This window comes from Sphaeramia orbicularis, chromosome 4 (genome assembly GCF_902148855.1).
Source record: "Sphaeramia orbicularis chromosome 4, fSphaOr1.1, whole genome shotgun sequence".
Classification (NCBI taxonomy): Eukaryota; Metazoa; Chordata; class Actinopteri; order Kurtiformes; family Apogonidae; genus Sphaeramia; species Sphaeramia orbicularis.
Genome location: NC_043960.1, coordinates 35,844,595 through 35,860,976, shown reverse-complemented (window position 1 = coordinate 35,860,976; position 16,382 = coordinate 35,844,595).

Here is a 16,382-nt window from a genome sequence, read left to right as displayed (position 1 = left end):
AGTAAAAACACAATCGTACAAAACACTTTCCATAAGGAATCAGTGCAAAAGAGACTGTTGTGCTTAGAGAGTCAATACTACTGCTACCCCCCCACCCCCCGAGTACAGTTAAAAAGCTGGATGGCATGGTGGAGGAAAGACCCCCTCAGTCTGTCAGTTAGGATTTATTTTCACAGTACATTACTTTATGTTTATAACCTCTTTTGACTATTGTTGTAAATCTGCCCCACTATTCCACTGTTTGTCTAATGAGATGCTGCTCAACACTCTTTGTGAATGTACATATGATACCTGTTACCTCTGATCCCTGATGTTCATGGATCAATTTCAACATGATTGTTTCAGTCATGGTATTATTAATTTCATGATATCTAACTGATTTTTGGATCATTTTTATTTTGTTTGGATTGTCGATTGGAGGAATTGATCAACAGCAGCATTAATAAAAGAATCTACTGAGATTGTAAAATGTGTTTAATTCCTATCATGACAATTATACCTAATGATGCTAATTTGCGTTATAGCTATTGTATATGCGTCATTCCAATCAACATTCTCTACTTAATTAAGTGTCTGCTTGACGGCAACAACACTTTTTCTTTTTTTTTTTGAAATTGAGGAAAAAAGAGAAAAGAATATTCCATAACTGTATATAGCTCAGTTTGATTTCATTTTATGTTATTTCACCTTGTCGATATGTGTGCAACTACAAAATAGCATTTTGGAGATCTGTACCAAACATAAACATGCTGAGCACTCACAGTTGCTGAAATATACATTATGGAACTGGTTGAACTAATTGTCCTAAACAATACATTTAACAGAAAATAAAAAGGATTCACAGCCATGAGGTGTGTCATTTAGAAACCCTGGCAGTGTATGGTATCAGAAAATGATTATATAAATGTTTCACTACTGTGTTGTTTCACGTGTTCGTCACATTTCTTTTTCTTCGACTTCAACCCCCCATACTTCTCTCCAGCCCCTGCAGCCCACCACAAGACACTGGATAAGTACACACTCTGTCCCCCTCCTTGGCTCTGCTTGCAGAAACACATTATTCTTGCCGCCGGGAGAAATTGTGGTGAGGCTGGGCCATTAGGAAGCCTCGAAGTGAGGAGACAAAAACAGATAATGGAGGATATGTGTTAGCCTTCTTGAAGGGTACACACTGTACTCCACTTGACAATTGGGCAATGAAAAAGCAAAAGGCTTGCGTCAGACATTCAAAAGAACTACAACATCATGGGCCACTTGCCTCCCCATTGAAACCACAGAAGGAGCTGCTTTTCCAGAGCTCCCTACATGAAGTGTCAGGGACATGGCAAGACTGAAAAGAACAAGCTCAGAAACAGGGTAAAAAATGTCATTCATTGATTGGTAGCAGAAAGATTGCAGATAATATTTTAATGAACTTGAATATTCACGTGGAATAAGCACGTGCAACGCAAAAAGACATTGTGTACAGCCTCAATGCTGTAGATATTCCACAGTCAGTCTCAAGGATAACTGCTGGGATGTGTGTTTTCAGGAAGAACTGTCCTGAGTACAACCTATGAATGCAAAGATGGATGAACAAAAACACGCATTCACAGTCTTTATTTAAGGTCCAACAATGTAGCCGAGTCATTGTGCAGTAAAATAGTTCCTGTCCATATTACTGCTGCAATAATATGGATGTTACATTTTACTGTTGTAAATGATTAAAAGGGGGTGACATGGAGGTGCAGTGGATAGCACTCGTGCCTCACAGCAAGAAGGTCCTGGGTTCAGTTCCAACTCCAGCTTCCTCCCACCATCCAAAGACATGCAATGATAGGCTAATTGGTTAATCCAAACTGCCCATAGACATGAGAGTGATCGTTTGTCTCTATATGTCAGCCCTACGATGAACTGGAGACTCATACAGGGATCACTGGATCTGCTGTTTTGGTGTCCACAGTAATGCATTCTATTATATTTGCTCAGTGTCCTTGTATCGCTAAAAATCAACTTGAGCTCATGAGCTCATATAGGTCTGTTTTTGTATTTGTGATGATGCATTTCACTTTTATATTTCAGTAAGGTCATCCCAATGTGTCAGAGGAAACAACTACCATAATATACATACTTCTATGACTGGAATATTTATTATAAATTTGTACGTTTACTGTTTACATCACTGTTTCTCAACCTTTTTTGAACAAATGCCCACTAATGGCATCAGGAGCCCCTTGCCACCCCCCCCCATCCCTGAAAAAAAAAATTGCAACTGCAACAGACCTGTTTGCAGAGGACGTGTTGGGCCCCTGAAAAAACATTTGGGCCATGGGTGAGGGGGGTGTACATTATTCTATGTAAGGTGATGAACCTGTTTGCAGAAGACATGGTGAGTTATTGCTCAGTAGGTAACGCCCCCCTCACCTCATCATTGGCCACCGGGCTCCACCCGAAAACAAATTTGCGATGGGGGGGACCCGTAAGACCCGGGGGGAGTATGTGACTGAGTATGCGCCTTTGTTATATGTTGGACATACAACGGGGGGCTGAAAACTTCATAGCCTGACTAAGAGGGAGTTATTCCGCAGCAATGAAACTTGGCATACATTAAATTCAACCTCTCCTGATACTAATTGCATGGTTTCCTTCCAGATAAACCCACATTGGATAAATAATTTAGGACTTTGAAAAGTAGTACCAGAGACATTTCATGAACCATCCGTGGCACCGTGGTCTTATCAAATGTCTGCAGAAAAAGGGGTTAGCAACCAAGGACATTCATGCTGACATGGTTGCTATAGGGGATGTTGCTCCAGCTTTATCAACTGTGCAAAACTGGGAAGCTGAATTCAAGAGGGGTAGGGAGAACAAGGGAGGGGTGAAAAGCAAGCATTTTCATGAAATGTCTCTGGTACTACTTTTCAAAGTCCTAAATTATTTATCCAGTGTGGGTTTATCTGGAAGAAAACCATGCAGGTAGTATCAGGAAAGGTTGAATTTAATGTATGCCAAGTTTCATTGCTGTGGAATAACTCCTTCTTAGTCAGGCTATGAACTTTTCAGCCCTCCCTCATAGGCTCCTTACACTGGGAGGGGGGGCGAGTGACATATCATGTTGTAATATACAACGGTGACTAACACCCCCCATTTGTGCCTAAGCATCCCCCTCTCAGAGCTCTCCTTCCAAACGCCCCCCGAAGATGTCCAAGCGCCCCCTGGGGGGTGGTACCGCCCCCGCTGAGAAACGCTGGTCTAGATTGTAGCACAAATATCTGTACTTTATGTTTGTTACATTGTCAAAAAAGGAATATTATTTTAGTTGTGATATAGTGGTGATTTCTTTGTACATCTGTGTTCAATCAAGACAGATTTCAACATCCATCTATGGGGAAACACAAGCAAAAGACAGCCCAGCAGTGCATATGACGGATGAGGTGACGCAAACTATACACCAGACAACAGAGGGAGGCTTGACTGTGGAGAAAAGGTGTTGTCTATTTAATGAGACATCTGAGACCAGTAGAAATACTACCATGCATAGATGATGTGAGGGTCAGGGACTTTGTGCAGAAACCTGCAGCCTCTATGAGGTTAAAGTACCTTTTTCCTTTCACAGACTGGGTAGATTTTAGCGCTTGTGCACTGGTACTTGAAGTTGAATCACTACTTATATTTTTACCATTATTTCATTTCATTTCATTTCAGTTTTTAATTTATTTATTTTTATACATGTACTCCTACTTGGATGAAGAGTATATGTACTTGTCACTTCAGTGAAGGTGCAGTCCAGCATCTAATCCCCTAATTTCATTGTATTTCACAGTTGACCTGAGAAACATCAGCACCAGGGATAAATGTGAAGACGTGATGGCCACTCTGGGGGGTCTAGAGTGAAATCAAGAAGGAATGCATTTCTGTATCCACAACTCCAGCTCTGTATTTCTGCTTTTCATCAAGACATAGTGACATAAAAACCCATATTAAGGTCATTTATCCCCTTCTATCAAAGTCTGAAGTCCAGCCTGTGCTATGTGGAGGCAGATAAGGGCTGGGGTATGTTCACTTAGTGGGCCTCTGGTCTCCTGAGCACCTGGCAGAGTGAATTTATGCGGTTCACAGGGCTGGAAAGTGGGTCAAGCTCCAGTGCTTTCTGCCACGATCCCAGCTCACTGTAGACATCTAGTTATACAAACACATCTATTGTTATTGACAGTGATCAAGGCAGGATGCTTATGAACTCTGAGTGGAATTAAAGGGCTGCACAGCAATCCATCATCTGAAGAGATGAGGGAAACATGGAGGTGAAATACGCAAATGTTTGTAGAGGAGAGCAGACTTCTGCATCTAGACATTATTGTGAAGAGGTAATTTCCTACCTCTTCAGGGTGTATGGTGGGATCTTACATCAAATGGAAATAAACTGAGTGAAAAAAAAAAAAAAAAACAAATCAAGAAAGTCACAATGTGTTGTAAACATAGCATCGTTTAATTTTTACTTATCTCATGTGATACAAAATACTGTGGTTACAATGAGCATAATGTTTATTTCTCAGTCTCTTCATTAAAATACAACAACAAAATAGAGGACAATATTGTGGAAAGCATTAAAACTCATAAAAAACACAAACTAAGGTTTCTTCATTCAGTATTTAGCGTGATCTCTGTTCCCACTAAAAAAGTAGCCAAACCAACAAGAAACACTGGACATGTGTTGAATGAAAACTGGTGTAAAACCCTAGAAGTTCAGTTTGTCTGCATAGAAGCAAGACATGTTCAGGACAAAGGAAGGTAACACTAAATACTGATACTTCAATCAGTTTTTTTTTTCTGAAATTCTTATCTATTTCTTAGTTCATTCTTGTTACAGAGACTGAGAAATGTGTATAGTACATTATAATTTGTCATTATGTTCCTGCCTAAAACCTTTGAAAAGCAGCATATAACAACACCAAAAGCGTTGTTATCTCAGCACATATCACCTTATTCTTTGAAAACAAGTGAAAAATATGGTTATGTTCAGAGATGCAGAGATCTTCAGCAGCTCTGAGCAGTTCATGGAGAAAGTTAGGATGAAGACACAATCTGTTCAAACGTCTCCCCTCAGGTAGGTGTTACAGAACAGTCCAGACAGTCGCTCTGTTGATGCTAAACTGTGACAGACATTATACATTCTGCATAGACTATTAGCTTTTCATACTGCAATATTTATTTGTATACTTGCACTATTGTTCAGTATTTTATATGGATATTTATTCTGTAACATTTGAGCATTAAGGTTAAGCCAGAGTCAAATTCCTTATTTGTGTGCACAAAGTTGGCCATTAAATCTGATTCTGATGTCACTTGTGCAACTTCTAGGCGTGTAATCTGTATGATTATGTGTTTTTGCATTTTGATACTCATCAACAAAATGAACCAACCTGGTTTTCTTGACTCGCAAAGTATGTGATGGAATGATTCAACTGGGATCAAATTGGATAAAACATTATTTGTGTCTTACCATTGTCCATCAAACAGGTTTTTCCACTCTGAAGCCTCACAGGATATAGTGGGCAGCTATTTGCCTCTATAAGTATATAAAAGCCTTTCAGATGAGAAATTTTTAAAAAATAAAATAAAATAATGAATTATACAACAGTGCCTAAAATGTCATAAACACCTGTGTCTACTTACATTTTAAGTAATCAATGTAGGAAACAAAAAGTGTGCTTTCGGCTTCCTGTTTCTGAGTCACTCTTGCCCTTTAGATAAATAAAAAGCAGCCATCCATTATCCTACGCTACAATGTAAAACTAAAAAAAATGTTGTTAACCAGTGCAAAGTGATTTCAGCTAAAGTAGGACAATTCCAACTTCATGCAAAATAATAATAACAGTAATTAGCAGCATGGCTGACAGACCATTTAATCCAATAATGAATTAATGCTAATATCACACTTGTAATTGACAAAAAAGAGTAAGATTCAGTCAATCACTACATCAAAAAAGACCCTTATGTCAATGTGAGGATAGCAGCATGTTCTGTTCTTTTTATTTATAGAGGAATCTACAAATGTCACAGTGCTTTCACAGTGTCAAGTACCAAGTCAGTCAAAACTAGGTCAGTGCCCTACTATTATACGCTCAGCTTTGACCTTTTGTGAAGTGTCGATTACATAAGTATTATTTGTGACCCCTTCCATTTGGTTGCTGTACACCTATTTAATTCTTTTGTGAGAATCCTGCCGAGTGACCAGCAAGACAATTATGATAATGATTCAAATGTAGAGGACGCTTCTACACCCAGGTGGTTGGAACACTTTCATCTTCAGCGTCTGTATCTCACAAAGTACATTTATACCTTTTACTACAGATGGCACCAGTTCAACCATGTACATGAATGCGTGTATGAGTTAATGTCAGATGTTCTTTTGTCACAACGTATCTCACTACTATGGTAGGTACATTGGGTTAACACATGCAGTTGTAACAGATAGAAGAAAGAAGAGCAGAGGCCACACCATATGATATTCCTCAAATAGAATGAGATATGTTGAGATATAAGCTACTTAGTGTCCTAGAACAAATTGCCCTATCCTTAATAAATACTGCTTGGCATTTTGGAAATTATTTTTAGTAAAAAAAAACATACAAATAATAACATAACATTGTTGCTCTGTGTCTGGAGAGTTGGATTTCGAGGCCAGAGCATCTCTGTGGCACAACCATAGAAGCACAGATAGATAGATAGATAGATAGATAGATAGATAGATAGATAGATAGATAGATAGATAGATAGATAGATAGATAGATAGATAGATAGATAGATAGATAGATAGATAGATAGATAGATAGATAGATAGATAGATAGATAGATAGATAGATAGATAGACAGATCAGTGCAGCAGCATGACACACAGTAAATACACTAACATAACACACATAATATATTTGAAGGATAAAAAATGATCTGGGCCAGAAACCTGAATAATTAGCTGTAATGTGCCAAAATGAACTGATAAACTGTGATGTTCAGTATGATGAAGGTTTGACTTTCTTACGTCAAAATCTGTTGTTTTTTTTCCTATAAAAATTGCATTTGTTTGTTTACAGCCCTGACATTCACCATAATGAAAGAAGCAGATGATCATGTGCCTCTTATTTAAGCCAAGGTGGTGGAACTGATGCTGTTACAACCATCGGTTTCTGAGCTGCCCATGTTCGATGGTCAGTAAAACTCTTCTGCTCCCACTTTGTATTATGACAACAATGAAGCCTTTGTGTAGTCGATGTCACCTCAATGACTGAAAGTGGTTGTGCAGCAGAACAGGTGCATTTGGAACCACAGATGAGGAGGCTATGAACAGAGCCATCACCTGAATTACCACTCTTCATGTGTGTATTTTTAGGATGTTGCTATTTTGAATTAAAATGTATTATTTGAGTTGAAAAGGTACATTCTGTCTCACTGGATAAACTAGATTTTTTTACTGAAAGAATATAAAATGTAATTGCATCTGATCAGCTGAGTTAGTTGTTCGTTATAATGAGCTGAAGGACTGTAAAGACATATTCCAACTGAAAAAAGTGTATAAAGATAGAACAATGAGATTATGAACAGTTATAAGTTTTTACATTTTGCTTTGTATTTGTTTTGCATCTTGTGACATATTTATTTGCTCATTTTGGTCTGGTATTGTAATTGTTTTTGCATCATTTCATCAGGTATATATTTACCTATGTTTTGTTTGTTTTGTATTTCCTGGATAGGTAGTTTTGCACTTGGTTTTGTATTCATTTTGTATTATCTTTGGATGTATTTTGTTTGGTTTGTCTAACTTCATACAGTATGATTTTATAGCTAGTTGTGTATCACTAACCATTAAGGCTATTATTATTATTTAGAAGGGGGCAGGAAATATAAGATTTTCTTCATCCTGCTCCTTTTCGAACATGGGTGTGTATATGTTTGTTCACCTGATGATTATTGAATGTTTGCTGATGAAATGCACAACCATGAACGAAATGAAATGAAATGGTATTTCAACTTGTCACACTTTGTTTTTTCCAGTTTACCTCAGAGTAAAATACTGTAGTTTTTTTTTCTTTACAGTTGATCAGAATGGTACTGTGAGTATACACCACATATTTCAGTAATCTGTCATTTGAAGTTAAGACGTGACTTTTCCTTTTTATTTTCCTTTTTAATCATTTGAGAAAGGCAGATGCTGATTGTTGCACTTTGGTAAATGAAGTGTTTGTCCATTCTTGCTGTTTACAAACTTCCATCTGTTTTCTGATCCTAGTGGCCATTATTTGATTGTCCTCTGAATGACATCCGTACATATTCAACAAGAGACAGATGTGGACTACAGGCAGGACAGTTCAACACATGCACTCTGTGACTATGAAACCACGGTGCAGAATGAGGCCTGGCATTATCCTTCTGAAATAACCACAGACTTCAGGGAAAATATACTGACTTGACAACATGTCTCTAAAATGTCAATATATTACTTCACATCAGGACTAGCACAGTGGTGCAGTGGTTAGGACCTTCTCACCTCATACCAAGAATGTCGTCGTGGGTTTGATTCCAGAGCTGGGGTGTGCATGTGCTCTCCTTGTTTGCATGGGTTTGTTCCTGTTACTATGCTTCTTCCCACTTTAACAAGTTAACTGGTCAATTTAAATCAGCCATGGGTGTGAGTGTGAGAGTGGATGGGTGTTCATCTGTGTACATCAGGCCTGTGATGAACTGGTAACACGTCCAGGATGTAACCCGCCTTCACCCGCTGGTAGCTGGGAAAGGACTACACACTTTGTAAAATGAATGAATAAAAACAAATACTCAGTTCGTAGGTGCCTTCTCTCAGATGTGTTCTCCTCCCACTTTGTTTAATGACCACAATGAAGCTTTTGTGCAGGCACTGATGCAGCCCCAGACCATAAAACATGCTGACTTTGAATCTAGATGGCATTTTCATCATGATGGCTGGTTTTCACCATCATGTGTACTTCAAACTCCCCAAAACTCGTATAATATTTAGTCCTGTAGATGCTAAAAGACCTCTTCTTCTGAAGTTTGGCACAAAATGTAGAGCCACTACCCATCCTTATAAAACTAGGCCTTTGGTGGATGCCCCTTTTGTCCACTCATGGCCTTTATCTGTTACCAGTTATCCTGCTTATGTGGCACAGAGTTACTTAAAGAATATAGGCTATTACCTTTTCTGTCTTTTTTTTTTTTTTTTTTTTGCCTCTTTCCCAACTTTTTTACAATTTTTCCCATTCAGAGTTAACAAAGTACTATTAAGCTGATGAATGAAAACATTAAAACCTATTCTTTGCACTTTTGTCAGTCAATAAATATACAACATATTGTTAAATATCCCAACTTTTCTGGAAATGGTGTATGTAGTTGAAAACAGACAGAATAAACGATACAAAACCTTGCTGTTAGTTGCCATGTGTTAATCTAAAACTGCTCTAAAATGTGCCTTCCTCGTATTTTTTGTCTGCATTCCATGTTCAACCACTGATGACTGTGAAGAGACGTCCAGCATGCCAATGTGTCAATACAGTAGTGTGCCTGCACAAGGCTCTGAGCGCCAGAACCCCACATGCCCTGTTCATCTGTTTATAGAAACAGAGGTTCAGTACAGTACATGTAAACGAGAACCCAAACGAGTATGGAACATTCTGTACCAAAGGCAATAGGAGCTCCAAAGCTTGTGTGTGCGACTAATAATTCATTGCCCCACATTTCTTTGCTGTTCTAGCCAAGTTCTATTGTTTTTCTCCACACCTACTTTAATGTAACACAGATGATGTTTATTTCATTAGGGTTCATTGTTCTGTGAGGCCCACAGATGTATTTTAAGGAATGTAATATGAACTCTAGATACCTACACAAATGATCTGACTGGACAGACTCATCTTGTTTTTGTACTTCTTTTGTTATTGAATTTCATTTATGTTTTGTTTCTACTGTGTGTGGTCTTGTACTGCGATGCTTTTACTTTTCTAATGTTGTTTTATTCTCTTGTAAAGCACTTTGTAACCATGGTTTTGAAAACTGTTATGTGAATAAAACCCTATTTGATTTACTTTTACTTATTCACGACTGGAGGTCAAGACAATGTGTGTAGATGTGAAAGATAATTCAAATGCTATATGTGATATTTGATGTTAGCATTAAAATACCTTTCTACCTGTAAGATTTGTGCAAATATGACATATGTGCTGAGTCTGTTTTGTTCTGGGTGCATTTCTAAACTGTGTCGCTTATCCACCTTTCACCTGACCAGCCTCTACAGTGTAGAGTCAGAGTAGATCAAATCAGTGTAGAGTCTACACTGATTTGTAACTAGTGGACTTCGCTCATTTTTGCCATAAAAATGCTTACATTCATGTTAGAGTTCTCAAACGACTCTTAAAGGTTAAAGGTTAACTCATTTTACTATCCCTGTAGAGATATTTAGTCTCTGCATTTTACATAACCTAATACACATAACCCCTAGCATTAGCATTGGTATTAGCATTAGCATTACTAAGTCTCATCATCAGTCAAGCAGTGAGTTGTCATTGAAGCTAATCAGGGACCAACTCCAAATCTTCATTGATACTTTGACCATTTGCACTGACAGAAGAATTAACCTATACATATCTGGATTTAAGGGGAAACTGTGAGACCCTGAGGAAAGCAGTTAGCCATGGAGGGAACAGGCCAAGTCAACACAGAAAGGAAATCAAACTTAGACCCTTCTAGCTGTGAGCTGGACATGCTAACCATTATACCTCCACACTGCTGGATTCTGCACCACTACAGCACTTACATTTGCAATGTTTCAATAATGTGACAGGCAAATTTGAAGAGAAGTTTTAAAAAAAAAAATAAAAAAAAAGAGGCTAATTATGTGTATTTTGGAGTAAGTAATCTAGGCTGTGAGCAGTTATATGGTTCAATTAAAGTGAGCAGAATAAGCAGAGCATATACAGTACAGGCCAAAAGTTTGGACACACCTTCTCATTCTTTGCATTTTCTTTATTTTAATGACTATTTACATTGTAGATTCTCACTGAAGGCATCAAAACTATGAATGAACACATGTGGAATTATGTACTTAACAAAAAAGTGTGAAATAACTGAAAACATATCTTATATTCTAGTTTCTTCAAAGTAGCCACACTTAGCTCTGATGACTGTTTTGCACATTCTTGGCATTCTCTTGATGAGCTTCAAGAGGTAGTCACCTGAAATGGTTTCCTAACAGTCTTGAAGAAGTTCCCAGAGATGCTTAGCACTTGTTGGCCCTTTTGCCTTCACTCTGCGGTCCAGCTCACCCCAAACCATCTCGATTGGGTTCAGGTCCGGTGACTGTGGAGGCCAGGTCATCTGGCGCAGCACTCCATCACTCTCCTTCTTGGTCAAATATCCCTCACACAGCCTGGAGGTGTGTTTGGGGTCATTGTCCTGTTGAAACATAAATGATGGTCCAACTAAACGCAAACCGGATGGAATGGCATGTCACTTCAGGATGCTGTGGTAGCCATGCTGATTCAGGTTGCCTTCAATCTTGAATAAATCCCCAACAGCGTCACCAGCAAAGCACCCCCACACCATCACACCTCCCCCTCCATGCTTCACGGTGGGAACCAGGCATGTAGCATCCATCTGTTCACCTTTTCTGCGTCGCACAAAGACACGGCGGTTGGATCCAAAGATCCCAAATTTGGACTCATCAGACCAAAGCACAGATTTCCACTGGTCTAATGTCCATTCCTTGGGTTTCTTGGCCCAAATAAATCTCTTCTGTTTGTTGCCTCTCCTGAGCAGTGGTTTCCTAGCAGCTATTTGACCATGAAGGCCTGATTCACGCAGTCTCCTCTTAACAGTTGTTGTAGAGATGTGTCTGCTGCTAGAGCTCTGTGTGGTATTCATCTGGTCTCTAATCTGAGCTGCTGTTAATTTGCGATTTCTGAGGCTGGTGACTCAGATGAACTTATCTTCAGCATCAGAGGTGACTCTTGGTCTTCCTTTCCTGGGGCGGTCCTCATGTGAGCCAGTTTCGTTGGAGCGCTTGATGGTTTTTGCGACTGCACTTGGGGACACATTCAAAGGTTTTGAAATTTTCTAGACTGACTGACCTTCATTTCTTAAAGTAATGATGGCCACTCGTTTGTCTTTACTTAGCTGATTGGTTCTCGCCATAATATGCATTCTAACAGTTGTCCAATAGGGCTGTCAGCTGTGCATCAACCTGACTTCTGCACAACACAACTGATGGTCCCAACCCCATCAATAAGGCAAGAAATTCCACTAAGTAACCCTGACAAGGCACAGCTATGAAGTGAAAACCATTTCAGGTGACTACCTCTTGATGCTCATCAAGAGAATGCCAAGGGTGTGCAAGGCAGTCATCAGAGCGAAGGGTGGCTACTTTGAAGAAACTAGAATATAAGAGATGTTTTCAGTTATTTCATACTTTTTTGTTAAGTACATAATTCCACATGTGTTCATTCATAGTTTTGATGCCTTCAGTGAGAATCTACAATGTAAATAGTCATGAAAATAAAGAAAATGCGAAGAATGAGAAGGTGTGTCCAAACTTTTGGCCTGTACTATATATATATATATATATATATATATATATATATATATATATATATATATATATATATATATATATATATATATATATATATATGTGTGTGTGTGTGTGTGTGTGTGTGTGTGTGTGTGTGTGTCACAGATGTGACAGAGAAATCCTCACCAACCAATGAAACAATGGGAAATTTCAAAATGCACATTTAATATGTATAAGGAAACATCTCTTTTATAACAACCATTATCTCAGAAATTAAGTTGACTAATGAATACAAATCCTCAGCGTCACAAATGTTCCAACATGAACTCCATGCAAGCAGACAAACATTCACAAATCTTACATGAACCTTCAAAGTGAGTAGAAATCCAGACAACAATAGACGCTCAGAATTCATAAGCTACATGTGGTAACTTTGATTTGAACACATTTTTTCTGAGAGTTTTTGAAACTAAAGTGTTCAACAAAACTGCTTTGAGGCATACATGCAGTTTTGTATTGTTTGTCCTCACAGTGCGATTATGTAATCATTTCTACCAAAAGGCTGTGCCCATATTTCACCCAACACCATCATCTTTCTGTCAGCTAACAGAACACCTTTGTGATATTAATCCTCATCCAGGAATCACTTAGACAAAGGACTCCTCATTCTGTTACATACAACTGTAACCTCATGAGATGAAATCAGGCACAGCTGGCCTGTTGTAAAAGTCACTGACCCATTTCATTACAGACAGTGGCAACTGTAGAAAAATAAATAAATAGCTCACCATGCAGTGCTGGATAAGATTAGTCTCTCTGTTGCCAGTGAACTACTGTATACCAGTCCTAATAGATGACTCTCTACAACATTGATGTTTCAGAAGCCAGAGCCAAATGTCATCGGGCTGCACTCAATCACAGACTCTAAACTGAAGGGTTATTTTCTCAGCAGCACAAAAATGATGCATAATTCATTTGCCACTTTGTGTAGCCACTGAATGACAGGAAGAGCTTTTAGTAACTCTGTCAGCTTCTTTTACAGGAAGCATTTTTGGAGCTGAACATTTTTTGTCAGTGCTTGTCTCTTACAGAAATCCAAACACCCTGTCCTATTTCTCATGTCAAATGAAGGGAGTAGAAAAGGTCCTCTGAGGTTCACCTGCTTGTAAAAGTATTTTGTGGATAGTAAAGAGCTCCATCTAAACAGAACACAACCACATACAGTATACGAGAGATTAAGTGTCCAAATGAACACAAAAGTACAGACTGAATTGGCTTTGTTTTTTTGTTCTGTTCATGGGTGGCTTCATGTCAATGCAGCAGCCACAGACAGCCTGAGAAGACATGTACAAAAAGATTGAATTTCATCAACAACAGGAGGAAATGAAGATGTGCAGAGTGGTTGTCGTGTCTATTCTGGTTCTTGGGTGAGATGTACTTACAAAGTGCATGTTCTCCAAATCCACATACCCATCAGTAAGAGTATGAAGAGCAGCAATAATGACAATAAAAGCACTGTGAGTCAGGCAAATAGCAGCTGCATCCACAGTGTCCCTCAGTTCTATTAATAATGCCTGACTGAAATACAAAGTAAGACAGGAATTGTTTTGTGCCAGTAACTCACAACCTACTATAGTGCATATATACATATATATATATATATATATATATATATATATATATATATATATATATATATATATATATATATATATATATATATATATATATATGTATGTATGTGTGTGTGTATTTTTTTTTTTGACTTTACAACCAAAAGTGCTTGCAAATGCTGTGTAAGAACAAGCAAAATGTAAAATCAAATATCAGATCAATAATGTAAAACATTCCCATCCTCAACAAACCCAGACTCTGTTATTCGTTTTTCTGTGAATACCTTTATTCCTCTGCCCTTTCCCATCGCTTTTGAAGTACATTAATCATAATAATTTGTTGTTTTCCTATTTTGTTCAGATGTAAATACTGAGGAGATAATTGCTGGGGGATTGTTGTGACAGCACAAACAAAGGCAGAGGTGAATGAGAGTATCCCGAAAGATCGGGGACTCCTGCAGAGCTCCACAGAGAGAGGACACTCACCTTTTGATGTTCTCCTCCTTGACTGGCGTTTATGGGAGGAAACCTGATTACATAACAAAAATGAAGTGCCCATCACAGTGTTTCCCAGTGTTTAGGCTTGTGTGGTGGTTAATTGAGTACTAAAAAGTAGAAAAAGAAAACAAAATCACGCCACATCCTTATGTATTCAGGCTCTGAAAGAAGCCTGAATACATAAGGACTTCACATCCTCAGAGGATTTAAAAGATATACGATATATAATGTATGATACTATGCTACAGCTTAACCACAGTGGCTGAAAAATCCAAATTCATGACAGTCACAGAGCAATGAGGAGCACGGGGAATGACAACTGTAAAACATATTGTATGTAAACGTACTGGTATAATGTTTTTGTTTTTTTACATATTTTATTCATCCATTGTTTTTACATTTTATCCTTAGCGATATATTTATGGTTTCAGTTTGTTGAAATATGCAGATGACACAGCCTCGATCAGTACTAGCCAGGTGCTCTGGACATAAACATTAATCCTTTATAGGGCACTCATTGAAATACTCTGAAATTCAAAATTTCAACCTTAGTGTATTATTGGACATCCTCATCTGCCTCCTGTTGCCTTAAAACATCTGAGCAGTAATTGCTAAAAAGTAAACACATGCAATAATATAACTGTTATAAGGCCATAAAGTGACAAAAATCACTCATATTCACTATTTACAGCTTCAAAATGTCCATAAAATCTCTTTGAATCATTGTATAATGTTACAAAATCCAACATGCTAATGGACCTCACTGAGGCACAGGATTGGCCCCATACTTAATGTTTGAGGAAATTACCAAAAATAGTCAATTGCCCAATAAAGGGCTAATAAGACAAAAGAAATGATCATATGAAGTAAACACTGCACAGCAAATCTATGTCAAAACCTAGTAATTACAGAGCAGCTTGTTGGAAAATGGTAAACATTTTAAATATGTGGGTACCCACATAGATTGTCACCTTAATTTTACTGATACCACAGTAAAAAGGTGATGCAAAGGTAATACCTCTAATCTTCTCTTGACGTTGAGGTGAGCCAGGAAATTCATGGTAACATGGCAGCTTGGTGCAGACACATGGAGGTTAAATGTAAAGCTAAACTGTCCAGAGTGGTAAATACTGTGAGTAAAATCATCAGGAAACCACAGTGAGAAGTATCTGCTGGGTTTCAAGAAGGAAACGGTTGACATAACAAGTGATCTGTCTCATCCAGTGAACTCCAGTATGAGGTGTCCCCTTCAGAAAGATGAAAGACTCCAAAGATCCACAAAAAAATATACGAACATTTTTGTACCAAATGCCATTAAGGTGGTACATTGCTGCACTAGATTAATTTGCCTTTAACTGAACCTGAGGTCTCCAGCTTTTTACCATCATTTTTAGCTCATGAGCTTTTGTGAAGCTGCTGTGTCTGTCGTCATTGTTGTCTTATTAGTAATTACTTCAAACATCTTCTCTGACGAAAGTACTTGTCGGATTCATTTCAAATTTTATATGTAGCTACCTTGGGACATTGTCTGTAAACTCTGTTCACAGTTTTGAGATATTTGATTTTTTAATATGTGACAAATTCTTGAAATATCAAAAATGTGCCTTTACTTATAATGGGCCATATTTCAATGGTTTATAATGTGGAAATGGTTAGAAATATTAATATAGTTACAACTGAGCCCTGATAGGAAGTCATATAAGGACTTTCATTTAATTTGTTGA